Source organism: Hoplias malabaricus, chromosome Y (genome assembly GCF_029633855.1).
Source record: "Hoplias malabaricus isolate fHopMal1 chromosome Y, fHopMal1.hap1, whole genome shotgun sequence".
In the NCBI taxonomy this organism is placed as follows: domain Eukaryota; kingdom Metazoa; phylum Chordata; class Actinopteri; order Characiformes; family Erythrinidae; genus Hoplias; species Hoplias malabaricus.
This window is the reverse complement of record NC_089820.1, coordinates 37,805,158-37,819,977: the sequence shown is the minus strand read 5'-3', so window position 1 is coordinate 37,819,977 and position 14,820 is coordinate 37,805,158. Positions and strand designations below refer to the sequence as shown.

Sequence of the window (14,820 nt, the reverse complement as noted above, 5' to 3'; positions counted from 1 at the left end):
CCTGCGTCTACAGTGCTCTATGGATGTGTAAGGTCACATGGTTTTATTTCTTTCATAGCTCAGGAGATAAACTATACCCTTTTTATAATATACTCTCCCTAGTGTCTCACAACATTGCATTTGCAAGTATTTTCAATAAATGTATAGTTTTTCCTCAGGTGTCAGGTATGTGAAAATGGAGCTCTTTGAACTAGTCCCTGGATTTTCACCCTGTCAACAAACAATTTGTCTCATTGCAATCTGTACTGCCTGTATGTAAATAATTATTTAAAATGTTTGAAATTTGTACACACTGTTGCTGCAATATTTCAACAAACATGAGTGGGCAGAGCTCAATGCACTCTTTGAGCTATAACTCATTCAAACTTAACCCAAATCAAACCAAAATGCATAAACATGTGCATAGTATTACTCTAAAGAATTGTGCCAAACAGGAACAAAATTCACCTACAGAGGGTGCTACAATTAGAAAAAATATAGCCGCAAGTGGCGATTTACGGCTTCCTCGCTTTCTATGCAACAAATTTGCTTACTTTTGCAACTTTGAGATCATACACAACATTGTATAGTCACTGGCTGACTTAGCAGATCGAACATTTCTTGATACTCGAACAGACTTGATACTTGGTCAAAAGATAGTAAATGGTCCCGCTACTCAGGTGCAAAATATCAGCCTGATTGGCCTCAAGGGGGCGCTACAGCGAAAGAAAACGCTTTCATTAAAGGATTTTCCACGCCATGTGGCGTAGACACAAATTTTTTTTTTTACATGATCCTTGGGTCCCGATGAATCAAAAATGTACATAGAACCACTAAGCTCCACCTACTTAGATCTTTTGATATTTAGCATAATTTGCAAAACATATTTTCGTGAACTAGTCCCTGGTCTTTGATCTGATCCCCATGACCTTGGTGTCAAAATGTTCACAGGAGGGAGCCAGTCCATAATTATTGAAAACATCCTGACATTTCGAAACAAGATGGCCGACATATGCAAATGAATGTGTATCGTGAATTGCAAATTTTACTTAAAAATCTGTAACTCCTTCATGCTTACCTCAAATCTGATGACCTTTCACATGTTACTTCTAAACATGATTCTGAGGTAGCATGCATTTGCTGTTGCATGAAATATTATAGGGGGCGCTGTTATAGCTAACAACATCTTTTTGCTAATATCTCAGGATCTGCAAGGCCAATTAAGTTGACATTTGGAATGCTCGTTCTGTGAACATGCCTACATATGGGAAATTAAGGACGACTCGATACGGGCACGTTTAACAATGTCAACAGCTAATCAAAGTTCTTTTTTTTTCATCATTTTTTTTGACAGGCTTAACAATGCCCAATCATCATGGCATTTGCACGGTATGTTCATGGACACACTTTGTATTTGCAGAAAAAATTTCGTGTTGATAGCCACAAGGGGGCGCAATTTATTTTTTAAACATGAAATATGGAATATCTCCATGAAAATTTTACCTATGGACATGTTAATAGTTTCATAATACACTCTACCTAGTGTCTAACAATATTGCAATTGCAACTATTTAAAAAAAAAACTATAGATTTTCTTCAATTGTCAGGTATGTGATTATGGAATTTATCATACTAGTCCGTGAGTTTTGATCCTATAAGCACACAATTGGTCTCATTGCAAAGTGTATTGCATGTAGGTAAATAATTATCAAAAAAATGTTTAGATTTGGACACGCTGTTGCTGCAATACATCAACAAACGCGAGTGGGCGGAGCCCGATGCACTCTTTTAGCTATAACTCATTCAAACTTCACCCAAATCAAACCAAAATGGGTACACATGTGCATGGTAGTACTCTGAAGAAGTGTATCAATTATGATCAAAATGCACATACAGGGGGCGCTAGAATTGGAAAAAATACTTAAAAATATGTTTTTTATTTTGTTATAGCACCACCTAAGGATGCAGTACCAACAAAATGTATCGATCCGTTCTGAAGCACATATGAAAGAAGCTTGTGTTTTTTCATAACATTTGGTAAAAGCATTTTTGACTTACAGCTGTTTATGTGTCATGTTTAGAATGCAAGTTACACACCAATGTTAAGCAGAGCCTGGATGCCACACAGTAATGAAATTTCAACTTTTTTTTAATAATTACTAAAGTTCAGGTTCTTGTGATTCTGCTGATACCACATATGTACATATTAAGTCATTAAGCACAGACTAGTTCACGGTCAAACATATATGAGTTATTCTCAGCAATGTATTCAAAGGCATTATTGAAGAGTTCCCCTTACCCCTAATTATGCTCGAACTGGGGCTAGATAAGGGGTCGCCTTCTCTCAGAGCCGTCAGTCTCTCACCATGGATAGCTGCCCGCTCTGCGAACAAGCCATTGCCACGGATCTGACTTTTCACCTTGCCGTCTTCCACCAACTCGGACCGGACGACGTAGCCTTCCTCCGAGAACTGGACCGAAGCGGGGAGAATTCGTCACAGCTCAACTGCCCTCTCTGCGGCTTGCCGTCTGACCACGTTGGCTCGGCGCATTCCCTCAAAGGCCTTGCCCTTCGGATCGTTCTTTCTGCCACTTGATGCCTTCGCACCTTCTGCGTCGCCATCAAGAGGCTAAGCCGTTGAACTCTCCACTGCCCTCGGGATCCTGTTCCCCGAATTCAGCCTCGCCGGACCCAACCACGCTGGGCCCAAGCATGCCGGACCCATGCACGCCGGACCCAACCACGCTGGACCCAGCCACGCTGGACCCAGCCACGCCTGTTTCCTGCCCGCTCTGTGAACAAGCCATAACGGATCTGACTTCCCATTGTACCACCTTCCACCGCCTTGAACCTGCCGACATTGACATTCTCCGGGGACTGGACCGAAGCGGGGAGAATTTGTCCCAGCTCGACTGCCCTCTGTGCGGCCTGCCGTCTCTCTCTTCGCCAGCGGATCACCTGGGCTCAGCGCATTCCCTCAAAGGCCTCGCCCTTCGGATCACTGTCTCTGCCGCTCGACGCCTTTGCACCATCCATTCGCTTAACCGGCCACCGGTCGGTTGTATTTCTCAACCTCACGGTTGGAGAGTTGAGGCAAGCCAGCACCACGGATGGCACTGGCTTCGTGGTTTACGTCCGTCAACATAAGACCAGCGCCTCGTTCGGTGACGCTCCGACGCTCCGATCGGCCGAAGATAGAGATCGAGTGACGACAAGCATGTGTCACTCCAACATCACCACCCGGGCCTTCTACCGAGCCGGCCTCTCTGCGGCCGATGTGATGCGGGCTCGTGAGAACCGTCTTTCCGCCCTCGAAACGCCCTGAACCTGACCTCTTCAAAGCGCAACCCAGCCGGGATTCACTCCGTGTTTCTGCACCCCCATTGGCTTATGTTTTTTGTACGAAATAAATAAAATTTATTTCTGAATCCCCAACCAAAGTGTTCCCGTGTGGGAATTGCTTCGGTTGGAGATGGAGGGGTGGGGGGGGGTGGAGATTGAGTGATCCTCCCAGAGGGAGACTTTACGAGGTCCGACCGACCTTGTCCAGAATTAAGACTTTAACGATCAGTGGTTATGGGTTAACTTTGTCAGCGGGCGGCCCGTTCCACCGCCCCGTAAGGGAGCAGTGGTCGGAGGCCTATCGACCTTAGGCAGTCCCCAGGACAGTCCCGGGGGTGGGAAAACTACCTTTTAAGCACCTGTCAGATGGATGTAGGAGACCGAGTGGCTTTCTTGGCCCCGGAAATCAGCCACATCTCCGGGCATATTTCGAACGAACCAACGGGGACTCGGGGCAGATAGTCAAGTCAGTTCAGTTCTACCAGCGTTCAGCTTCAAACTGAGAAATTATCACACTTTCAGGGAATACGACTGTGACCCCCGGGACGGTGCAGGCTAGTGGCCAGGTCATTCAAACTGATCCCGGCCTAAGGCACCACCGCTCACCGGGGTTGGATTCATATTCCCAACCGATCGAGTAAGTCTCCCTCGGAACAATTTTGAACAAGCGGACCCCCCTATTACGGGGGGGTCCCCGAGCCATGGAGGCTGGAGCACAAGGCGGGGAGGATCGTTCTAAAACCGGTATTCGGATTAGAAGCCTGCCCCCGGTGCTCCGAGAGTACCGAGCTCAAACGGTCGTAAAGGACAGCCGTTAAGGGAAGAGAATGGAAGAGAATCCTGGCCCCCTCAAAGCGCAAGGAGGTCGGCATCAGTTTATGGCTCGCCCCCGGAGCCTATGGTAAGTGTCTGCATTTAAGAAGACGAAGGGTTGATCCGTTGGCCGACCCTGCAAACTTCCAAACGCGGCCTGGGAAGACCGATCCGTGTCACCTCTAATGCACTCTTTGCCTCCAGCTGTTTCCAGCGCGGAGGCCCGGTGGTGCGCTCCCAAGTTCCACACATGAGGGAAAGGCAGGGAGATCCCATGTTAGACCAGCGTTACACTGGTCTACGCCTTGGGGGTTAAACGCCCCTTTGACTCATGCACGGGCAGTATTAAGCCTTTAAACGATCAATGGTTTTACGGTCAACTGCCGTCAGGTGACCGTAACCCCACTCCACCCACCCCACTAGTACGGTGGACCCGGACGGCTGGATGATGTATGAGAACCACAGGGGAACACCCTCATACGCTCGACCCCCCTCCCGGGCATATATCGAACGAATCATCGGGGTGGAAGTAGGTAGGGACTTAATTTACTTCCAAAGGGAGGCTGGTCAGACCATCCCTTTCAAGTCCAGAGAGGTCAACACTCCCCTGGGCTTCTAGTTTGAGTTTCCCCCAGTGTACAGCTTTGAACATAGAAATTTATCACACTTCCAGGGCTGGAGGGCCTGGGTTACCACCCATCCTAGCCCGATCAAACACTCTCTTCTTTCGGCTTAAAGCATTGTCATTTGCCGTTGGGACTTAGAGGTTTTTTTTTTTTTTTCATAAAGAGGGGAGGCCGGTCATACCATCCCCTTTAAGCCCAGAGGGCGTCACTCCTCTGGGCTTGTGTATTCGAATCACCGGGGGCCAATGGAAGTGTGGACTTCAAAATATTTATCCAACTTCCAGAGGGTAAGGACGTACTAAAGCATATCCAATCCACCCCGAGAGTCCCACTCCCTCAGGGCGTCAAGGGATAAGTTTGTTCCGTTCATAACCCGTCTCGGTTCGAAGAACTGGTTTCGATGGGAGGGTCCCTCTGCCCATCCCTTAAGCCCAGAGGGTGTTACTCCTCGGGCTTGTGTATTCACATCACCGGGGTCCATGGACGTTTCGACTTAGAGGTTTTTACACCTCCAGAGAGGAGGCCACCCAAACCATGCCCTTAAGCCCAGAGGGTGTCACTCCTCAGGCTTTAAATACCCATCACCGGGGGTCTCCGGAAGTGTGGACTTAGTCATTTTTTAAGTCCAAAAAAACCTCCAGAGGGGAGGCCGGGCTTATCACCACCTTAGCCCAGAGGGTGCCACTCCTCGGGCTTGGAACTTTGCAACGGGGTCTACGGAAGGCCGGACTTTTTTTTGACTACTTCCAGGAAAGTTGAGCGGACATTCCCATTTTTCAAGCCCATCGGGGCACCACTCCCTTGGGCATAGCAAGAGGGGGGCCGGGCTTATCACCACCTTAAGCCCAGAGGGTGCCACTACTTGGGCTTGGAACTTCGCATCACCGGGGTGGATGGAAGTCTTTGGTCCAGTTCTGCCAGTGCTCGTTTGTTGAACTTAGAAATATTTCAAAGTTTTAGACTTCCAGAGGGGAGGCCGAGCATACCAACCCCTTAAAGCCCAGCGGGTCACCACTGCCTCTGGGCACACCTTGGTTCAAAAGGACCTTTTTACAATGGAAGTTAAACTTCCAGGGAGGGTTCACAAGCCCATCCCATAAGCCCAGGAGGTCGCCACTCACTCTGGGCATCTCGGTTCAAAAGGACCGTTAATGCGATGAAGGTATGTCTCTCCAAGAGAGGGTACCTCTGCCCGTCCCGTAGCCCAGAGATGTGTCACTCCTCAGGCTTGAACTCACCATCACTGGGGTGCATGGAACTATAATTTTTCCAAGATTTCCAGAGGGGGTAAAAACGTACTAAATCATATCCAATCCCCCCGGAGAGTCCCACTCCCTCGGGGGTTCATGGGTAGGTTAGTTCAGTACATACCCATCTCGGTTCATAGAACCGGTTTTGATAGAAGTTAGAATTCCAGGGAGGGTTCCAAAGCCCATCCCTTAAGCCCAGAGGTGAATCACTCCTCGGACATGAAATACCCATCACCGGGGGTCTCCGGAAGGCTGGACTTAGTCATTTTAGACATCCAGAGGGGAGGCAACCCAAACCATCCCCTTAGCCCAGAGTTGTGTCACTACCTCGGGCATGAAATACCCATCACCGGGGGTCTCCAGAAGGCTGGACTTAGTCATTTTAGACATCCAGAGGGGAGGCCACAGCTTACCTCCACCTTAGCTCAGAGGTGCAACACTCCTGGGGCATGAAATCCGCATCATCGGGGTTCTATGGATATCTGGTGACTTCCAGGGAGATGAGGCGTAAAACTCCCAATATTCAAGCCCAGAGGTGAACCACTCCTCTGGGCATGTCATAGTTACAAGGGCTGTTAACCAAACTTTCATCATTTTTAACTTGCCCTAATATCCTGACGGGATCAAACTGGAAACACCCGTGCCCCTGTCGACGTTGATCGACAAAGGTGCACCTCCCTCGGACTCACTACAAGGCGTGAGGGGGTACCTGAATTTGCTTAAAAGCTTACGTGCAGGACATAGAAATTTTTCGCTTAAAAATTTAGACCTCCAGAGGGGAGGCGGGGCTTATCACCACTTTAGTCCAGAGGGCGTCACTCCTCGGGCATGTCACTTCGTATCACCGGGATGTATGGAAGTCTCTGGCCAGTTCTGCCAGTGCTCATTATTGTACTTAGAAATTTGTAGGAATCTAGAATTTTAGGCTTCCAGAGGGGAGGCCGAGCATACCAACCCCTTAGCCCATAGGGCGTCACTCCTCGGGCTTGAAATACGCATCACCGGGGTCTACGGAAGGCTGGACTTAGGTTTTGAAGACTTCCAGAGGGGAGGCCGTAGCTTGCCATCCCCTTAGCCCAGAGGTGTGTTACTCCTCGGGCTTTAAATACGCATCACCGGGGTCTACGGAAGGCTGGACTTAGGTTTTGAAGACTTCCAGAGGGGAGGCCGTAGCTTGCCATCCCCTTAGCCCAGAGGTGTGTCACTCCTCGGGCTTTAAATACACATCACCGGGGTCCATGGAACTCATATTTGACCTCCACGGGGGAAGGCCGAGCTTATCACCACTTTAACCCAGAAGTGTGCCACTCCTCAGGCTTTAAATTCGCATCACCGGGGTCCATGGAACTCATATTTGACCTCCACGGGGGAAGGCCAAGCTTATCACCACTTTAACCCAGAGGTGTGCCACTCCTCGGGCTTTAAATTCGCATCACTGGGGTCCATGGAACTCATATTTGACCTCCAGAGGGGAGGCCGGGCTTATCACCACTTTAGCCCAGAGGTGAACCACTCCTCAGGCTTGAAATATGCATCATCGGGGTCTACGGAAGGCTGGACTTAGGTTTTGAAAACATCCAGAGGGGAGGCCGGGCTTACCTCCACCTAAGCTCAGAGGGCGTCACTCCTCGGGCTTTAAATACGCATCACCGGGGTCTACGGATGTGTGGACTTAGTTATTTTAAACATCCAGAGGGGAGGCCGGGCATACCTCCACCTAAGCCCGGAGGGCATCACTCCTCGGGCTTTAAATACGCATCACCGGGGTCTACGGATGTGTGGACTTAGTTATTTTAAACATCCAGAGGGGAGGCTGGGCTTACCTCCACCTAAGCCCGGAGGGCGTCACTCCTCGGGCTTTAAATACGCGTCACCGGGGTCTACGGATGTGTGGACTTAGTAATTTTAAACATCCAGAGGGGAGGCCGGGCATACCTCCACCTAAGCCCAGAGGGCGTCACTCCTCTGGCTTTAAATACGCATCACCGGGGTCTACGGATGTGTGGACTTAGTCATTTTAACCTCCAGAGGGGAGGCTGGGCTTATCACCACCTTAGCCGAGAGGTGAGTCACTTATCTGGCTTGAAATACGCATCACCGTGGTCTAATGGAAGTCTGGACTTAGTTTTTGGTGACTTTCATGGAGATTAGGCGTAAAACTCACAATATTCAAGCCCAGAATCAAACCACAGCCTCTGGTATGTCATAGTTACATAGGGTGTACCCAAACTTTCATCGTTTGCAAAGTAACCCTAATGTCCTGACGGCGTCAGTCTGGAAACACCCGTGCCCTCGAATTTTGGCCTCTCGAAGGTGCTCCTTTTCGGGCTTGCTACTAGGACGAAGAGGGTCAAAATTTTTTATAAGTCCAACCTTTGAAACCTAGGGTTAACCACTGGGAGAACTGGCTTTTTGACTTCACCAAAAAATGATGGCTGAATTGTATTTTCACATCTCAGACCCTTTGTAGGTTTCAATTTAATAAAAAAAATAAATAAATTCACCCACCTTTTTAACAACGGCTTTCCGAATTTAGTTCACTACTCCCGGGGTGGAGAATTTCATTTTATGGGTGATTCCCATCATCAGCCAAAACATTAAGGACACATCTTTCTGGGCTTAGATAAGGCTTGCGCCCGGTCCCTACCTCCGGGGCCTTATTCACCCCAATGCCCTGGTCCCCTAACTCCCCCTGCATTTCACCTAACTCCCCCTGCCTCCGGAGGCTCCCCCCGGTCTCCACCTCCGGGGACAAGCCTCCCACCTCATCCCATACCCTCGCCCAAGCCCTGGTCCCCTAAATCGGCCTCATTCAAACCATTGCCCCGGTCCTAACCTCCGGGGATAAGACCCCCACCTCCACCCACACCCATGCCCGACCCCTGGTCCCCCAACTCAGCCTCACTCCCACCATCGCCCCGGTCCCTACTTGGACTAAACCAATCAGCCCGCCCCGCTGGAACGAGCACCCACTGGTAGACCTACAGCAAATTTTCTGTAGAGTGGGATCCCACTTCCAATTTATTCCATTCAAGTCAAATAAATTGGAAGTGGGATACCACTCCCAATGTATTGTAACCAAGTCAAATAAATTGGAAGTAGGAGCCAATTTTTGACTTTGTGAAGCAATCCGGGGTCAATTTTGACATATTGGGACCAATATTTGATAAACTGTGGTCATTTTTGACAAATTGGGACCAATTTTGACCAATTTGGACCAAATCCCACTGTATCCCATGTATTTCATTCAACTCAAAATAAATTGGAAGTGGGATGATCCCACTTCCAATTTATTTGACCGCCATTCAAATAAATTGGAAGTGGGATCCCACTTCCAATTTATCCCAGCCAAGCCTTATACATGCTTCGTGAGTTCCCACTTCCAATTTATTCAGACCGTGTCAAATAAATTGGAAGTGGGATCATCCCACTTCCAATTTATTTGACCGCCATTCAAATAAATTGGAAGTGGGATTCCACTTCCGATTTATACGAATGACGGTTAAATAAATTGGAAGTGGGATGTTTGCCTTTGCCGAAAGCCGAACTGCAGGGAAAAGGTCAAAATTTACGGGATTTTTATCTCGGGACAGGGAGGGGCTAGGAACATGCTTTAAAGTTCCACGGGGCCACGGGCCCCCCCAGAGTGGCCCCAGGCGGGTGTGGGGCCCCTGAAAAATCCAGGTGCGCCGCCGCGCAGTGTCCGCCAGACGGCGTCTAATAAGCTGCTCGTGGGACGTTGGGGTACTATCTAGAGTTGACAAGTTGGTACAAACGCTTTGCTTGTATTGATGGGACCATCCGTTCGAGTTTATGGAGGCCAAGGCCACCATCCTTCAACCCCGCAAATAGCAACCCGTCAGAGGTACACCGTGGAAGGTGGAGCCACCTTTTCACAGCTTCCTTGGTTATTCCATCAAGGGCTTTCAGCGCCACAACGCCCAGCTCTCCAAGATCTGCTTGATAGATCAACCGTGGAATGGTGTGGTCACGCAGCATTACAAGCTTCTGATAGGGTTTTATCGGGGCCCTGCTTATCCTATTAACCCAGTTGGTGAATTTGACTTTCAGGTCAGGCTTTACCACACCATCAAGGGGACTCACTCTAATCCCCAAGTACTGTTCCGATCGTGAATTGGGCATACCTCGGTAAGCCTACTGGTAAGGATGCGTGAATAGAGCTTTAATAGGCCGGAGCCTATTGTAATTGGACGCCACATATTTATGTCTCTGAGCTGAGCCTCCTCTTTGATTTTAGGTAGCAGTAACGTACGACAATACTTCACACATTGGGGAATGACTCCTGTGGACCACCACGTAGTCAGGATTCGTTCAAGTTTCTGGCCTTGGGGGTCCCAGTCGAGAAAAGCCCGTTTCCCGATCCTGTCTGGTCCCTTAGCCGTGTGCGTTCGAGTGGCTTTAAGAGCATCCATTATTTCTCTGGCCGTGATTTTCTCAGAGAAATGGTCGTTCACCGCAGTGCAAGCAACCACAAAACTCCCCAAACCATGATATTCCCCTTGCTTTTCCCATTTCTTACTAAACACACTGTGAATTTCAGAAAGTGGTACTAGGCAGCGGGAGGATAACGTACCATCCAGGATCCTATCAGCAAGAGCCTTACAATCCCTGGCATACATGCGCTGATAAAGTGCGTATACTCTGGATATGGTTCGGGAGCCACGCCTATAGGACTTCTGTCTCCGGCGTGGGGCACCTGACCTTCTGGGGATATTGCCATTGGGTATTCTCCTTCCAATCTCAGAGATCACAGATTGTGCCGCTGTTTCAACCAGTATCGGGATCTGATCTGCACCTCTTAGCCATTCGCTCAGAATGTGGTCGTGCGCATCACCAGAAGCACCAAAGCCCTCCAAGTCATCCCTAACTCTAGTCCTGAGCCTCTCCTCCAGACCATACTGGGGCATCTCAGGTGGGGGAGCTGAGCGCAAGTGGGCAATGGGATCCGGTTCAGTCACAGTCCCAACAGACATGAGCCTTCGTTTGTGTAACCAGCGTATTTTGGACCGTACCGCCTTGCTACTTCTAGGCGGTAGAAGTGTAATGGCTTTTCCGGCGGCAGTCCTATCATCGGGTGATTCAAGGACAAGCCGTACGAGGAGGTTAACCTCTTGCTCAGTCCACCTTGTGGAGCCTTTTACTTGCGCAGCAAGTAGGATATGCTTCCTATTACGCATCACAGGATGTTGGTGTCTCTCGTGTGTGCTCAGCGCCCTTCGAGACCTAAAGCCCTTGCCGCACTCTTTGCACCGGAACCCTGAGTGGGCAGCAGTGCTAGAGGGAACCCTCAAACCTCCGAACTTGCCTGCATGACTTGAGGTGGAATGGTGGCTATCGGAGGCCCTGCCACACTTGTCACACACATATGTGACTTTCCAACCGCCATGAGTGGGCTGCCACGAGGACTGAACCGACATCCTTTTTGCACAGGGTGCAAAATACTACCGGGGTAGGAAGCGTTATCTTTAGGCAGCGATCCGGCTCCCCAGCCAGATTCTGCTGCTCTCCAAGGGAGGTGGCTCCCTGATCAGAAGGCGGGGCATTACTGCCATCCTGTGTGTCATCAGTATTAGCCCTCTTCCATTTTACGCCACGAGACGGTCCATAGCCATCCCTCCGCAGAGAAGGTACCGTCACCCTCGCCAAACCTCTCCGCGTTTTGGGTGGTGATGGCATCTGGGGTCGAATGGACGAACATGAGACGCAGGAGCATCTCATAACGTCGTGCAGAGCTATTGCACAGGGCCTGTCAGGCCCATGAGCCCCCGCTCTGCTCGGGGCCGGGTCTACGGATGACATTCCCTGCGTCAACCGGTCTGAGACCGTGCAGAAAAGAGGTCTCCGACTCACAAACACCGAGGTGAGAGTGAACTTTAACTTTCTCCGCGGGATATAAGCCGTCAAATCACTTAGTGAAGGCTGTTTTGCCTCTCTTAGCCGTCCTTGATTTCTCAAGTCTGTTGCCTGGGCGTTACCGCGTGGAGGTGGAGGCACATAATATGAAATCACACCCAACTAAGTCCGCACTTAGAAACCATCCGGGGAATGCAAGTAAATTTCTTCACTTTGACATTCAGAGCACTGGGCTGGAATCACATTGTGTCAAAACCGACCAAGAGCCTTCACAATGCTGTGTTTTTATTAAACATTCAGATTCCCCTGGTCCGCAGCAGTTCTAATTCGGCTGTTAGGTGCCGGTCGAGAGAACCGCCTCGGGGGGAGGGGGGGGGGGAGTGGTTTATAGCTCTCACACCCGATAGATCCACGAGGCCTCAGCTTGTCGCACCCGGCTCCAGACTCACCGCTCCGGTCCCCCCAAGCCCCTACAGCTGGCGACGCATCCGCACACAACTCCCAAGTCTTCCCCCTCCACGTCCGAATGGGAGAACGGAAGGCGCGCGAGTGTGGCCGGGACCCGGCGATGGGCCTCGGAGCCCGGCCGACTTCGGGAAGGAAGGGCCGAAGATGAAACGCGACGGAGGTTAGTCCCGAAGTACGCACCCCCGCCGGAGTCCCACCCACGACCGCCTCCCACTGTCACCGACCGAGTCCCCTAAGCACCACCGGTAGGGAACACCGGCTTCTTCACGCAGCCGCGACACACACCCTTTAACCGACAGAAGCAGGAGTCAACCCGGGCGCCGTGTGCTTTTGCCCGCATGACCCTCGGGGCAAGGGTGAACCGGAACAGTTCCCCGGAGCCAGGCTGCTCCGGGCCCTCAGACTACGCTTCAGCTACCGGGCCCGACCGAGCCCAGCCATTAGAGCCAATCCTTATCCCGAAGTTACGGATCTGTTTTGCCGACTTGCCTTACCTACATTGTTCCAACACGTCAGAAGCTGTTCACCTTGGAGACCTGATGCGGATATTGGTACAGCCTGGGGGGAAATTCACTATACCGCCCCTGGATTTTCAAGGGCCGATGGGGAACGTCCCGGCCACCTCACAGATGCATGCGGCACCTTTCAGAGCGTTGAGCCCCTATGTCGAGACAATCCCATTCCAGGGTGCTCTTTAGCAAGGAGAGAGAATCCTCCCCGGGGTTCCCACCGACGTCTCTGGGTTCGTTTGCGTTACCGCCACGAGAGTGCCTCTCGGCACTCAATCTCCACCAATCCCAGGTTCGGGGATATTGGCCCGATCCCCTTTCGGTCAGCGAGAGGCAGACGAGACCATCGCCCCAGCATTCCGAATGGTGCTCGCCTATCCCTTAGGACTGACTAACCCACAGCCAAGCGCTGTCGGCATGGAACCCTTCTCCACTTCGGTCTTCAAAGATCCCATCTGAATATTTGCTACTACCACCAAGACCTGCACCCGCGGTGGCTCGACCCAGGCTCACGCCAGAGGCTTCGACGGCACCGCAGCGGCCCACCTACTCGTCGCGGCATACGGTCCGTGTTTCAAATGGGGGGATTGTGACGCCTGCGACGGCCAGGTATGGGCCCGATGCTCCAGCGGCATCCATTTTCAGGGCTGGTTGATTCGGCAGGTGAGTTGTTACACACTCCTTAGCGGATTCCGACTTCCATGGCCACCACCCTGCTGTCTATATCAACTGACACCTTTCATGGGGTCTGATGAGCGTCGCATCGGGCGCCTTAACCCGCGCGTTCGGTTCATCCCGGAGCACCAGTTCTGCTTACCAAAAGTGGCCCACTTAAAACCGTCATTCGATGCCCGGCTCCGAGCCTGCGAGCCGGGCCTCTTACCCATTTAAAGTTTGAGAGCAGGACGAGGCCGTTTCGGCCCCGCGGCCTGCATTCATTGCTTTACCGGATAAAACTGAGGTTGGTGCCAGCTTTTCTGAGGGAAACTTTGGAGGGAACCACTAGATGGTTCGTTTAGTCTTTCGCCCCTATACCCAGGTCGGACGACCGATTTGAACGTCAGGACCGCTACGGGCCTCCACGCAGGGTTTCCCCTGGCTTCGCCCTGCCCAGGCATAGTTCACCATCTTTCGAGTACCACCGCGTATACTCTTGCTCCACTCTCCACTCGGTGGAGAGCAGGCCGGTGGTGCGCTGTCAACCCACCATGGACTCCCCCGTCTTAGATCCCACCTCAGCCGACGCGTCTCCGGGGTTCAAGCCCTTTGACTCGCATACGCGTTAGACTCCTTGGTCCGTGTTTCAAGACAGGTCGGTCAGGGTCCAAACTTAGCCGCTGACCTTAGGCGTGGAAGGACATTGCTCCGCGGCCTCGGCGTTAACGGCAATGTCGGAGCGAGGGGCTGTAGCAGAACGCCCGTGTTCGGGGCTGTGGGCCCCATCTCCGGATGCACCTACCTTCACCCTCGGGCCCTTCCAAGCCTAACCGGAATAGGTCGCGACTCACCACCACGCGGGGAAAATACACCTGATGGGGGACTCGCTGGGCCTTCACCATCTATGGGGGGCACATCCTTGCAAGACTCGGTCCCACGTCCGTACCGAGACTAAACGGACTTCCGTACGCTACATTTCCCGGCCCACCCCAGTCAGGGGAAAGGGAATCAGCGCTGGGCTCTTCCCTCTTCGCTCGCCGCTACTAGGGGAATCCTTGTTAGTTTCTTTTCCTCCGCTTACTGATATGCTTAAGTTCAGCGGGTTGTCTCGTCTGATCTGAGGTCGCGCTACGAGGCTGTTTTGTGGGGCGCGAACCCCCCGGCTGCTTGGCGTATTTCGGTGCCCACCCTCCGACGGCGAGGAGCCCAGCGGGGAGAGACGATGACGGATGGCACCCGGACCTAATGGCTCTCCCTACGTCCGGAGCTCTCGCAATACGGGGGTTTAAGAACCGAGTCTG

The 14,820-nt window shown here is 51.4% G+C and overlaps 1 protein-coding gene across 2 annotated transcripts in view; it reads left to right on the top strand.

Moving 5' to 3' along the window:
- LOC136679779 (lysosomal acid phosphatase-like) overlaps window positions 1-14,820 on the top strand; it is a 67,650-nt gene that overhangs the window by 41,763 nt on the left and 11,067 nt on the right. The gene's annotated exons all lie outside the window — the stretch shown is intronic.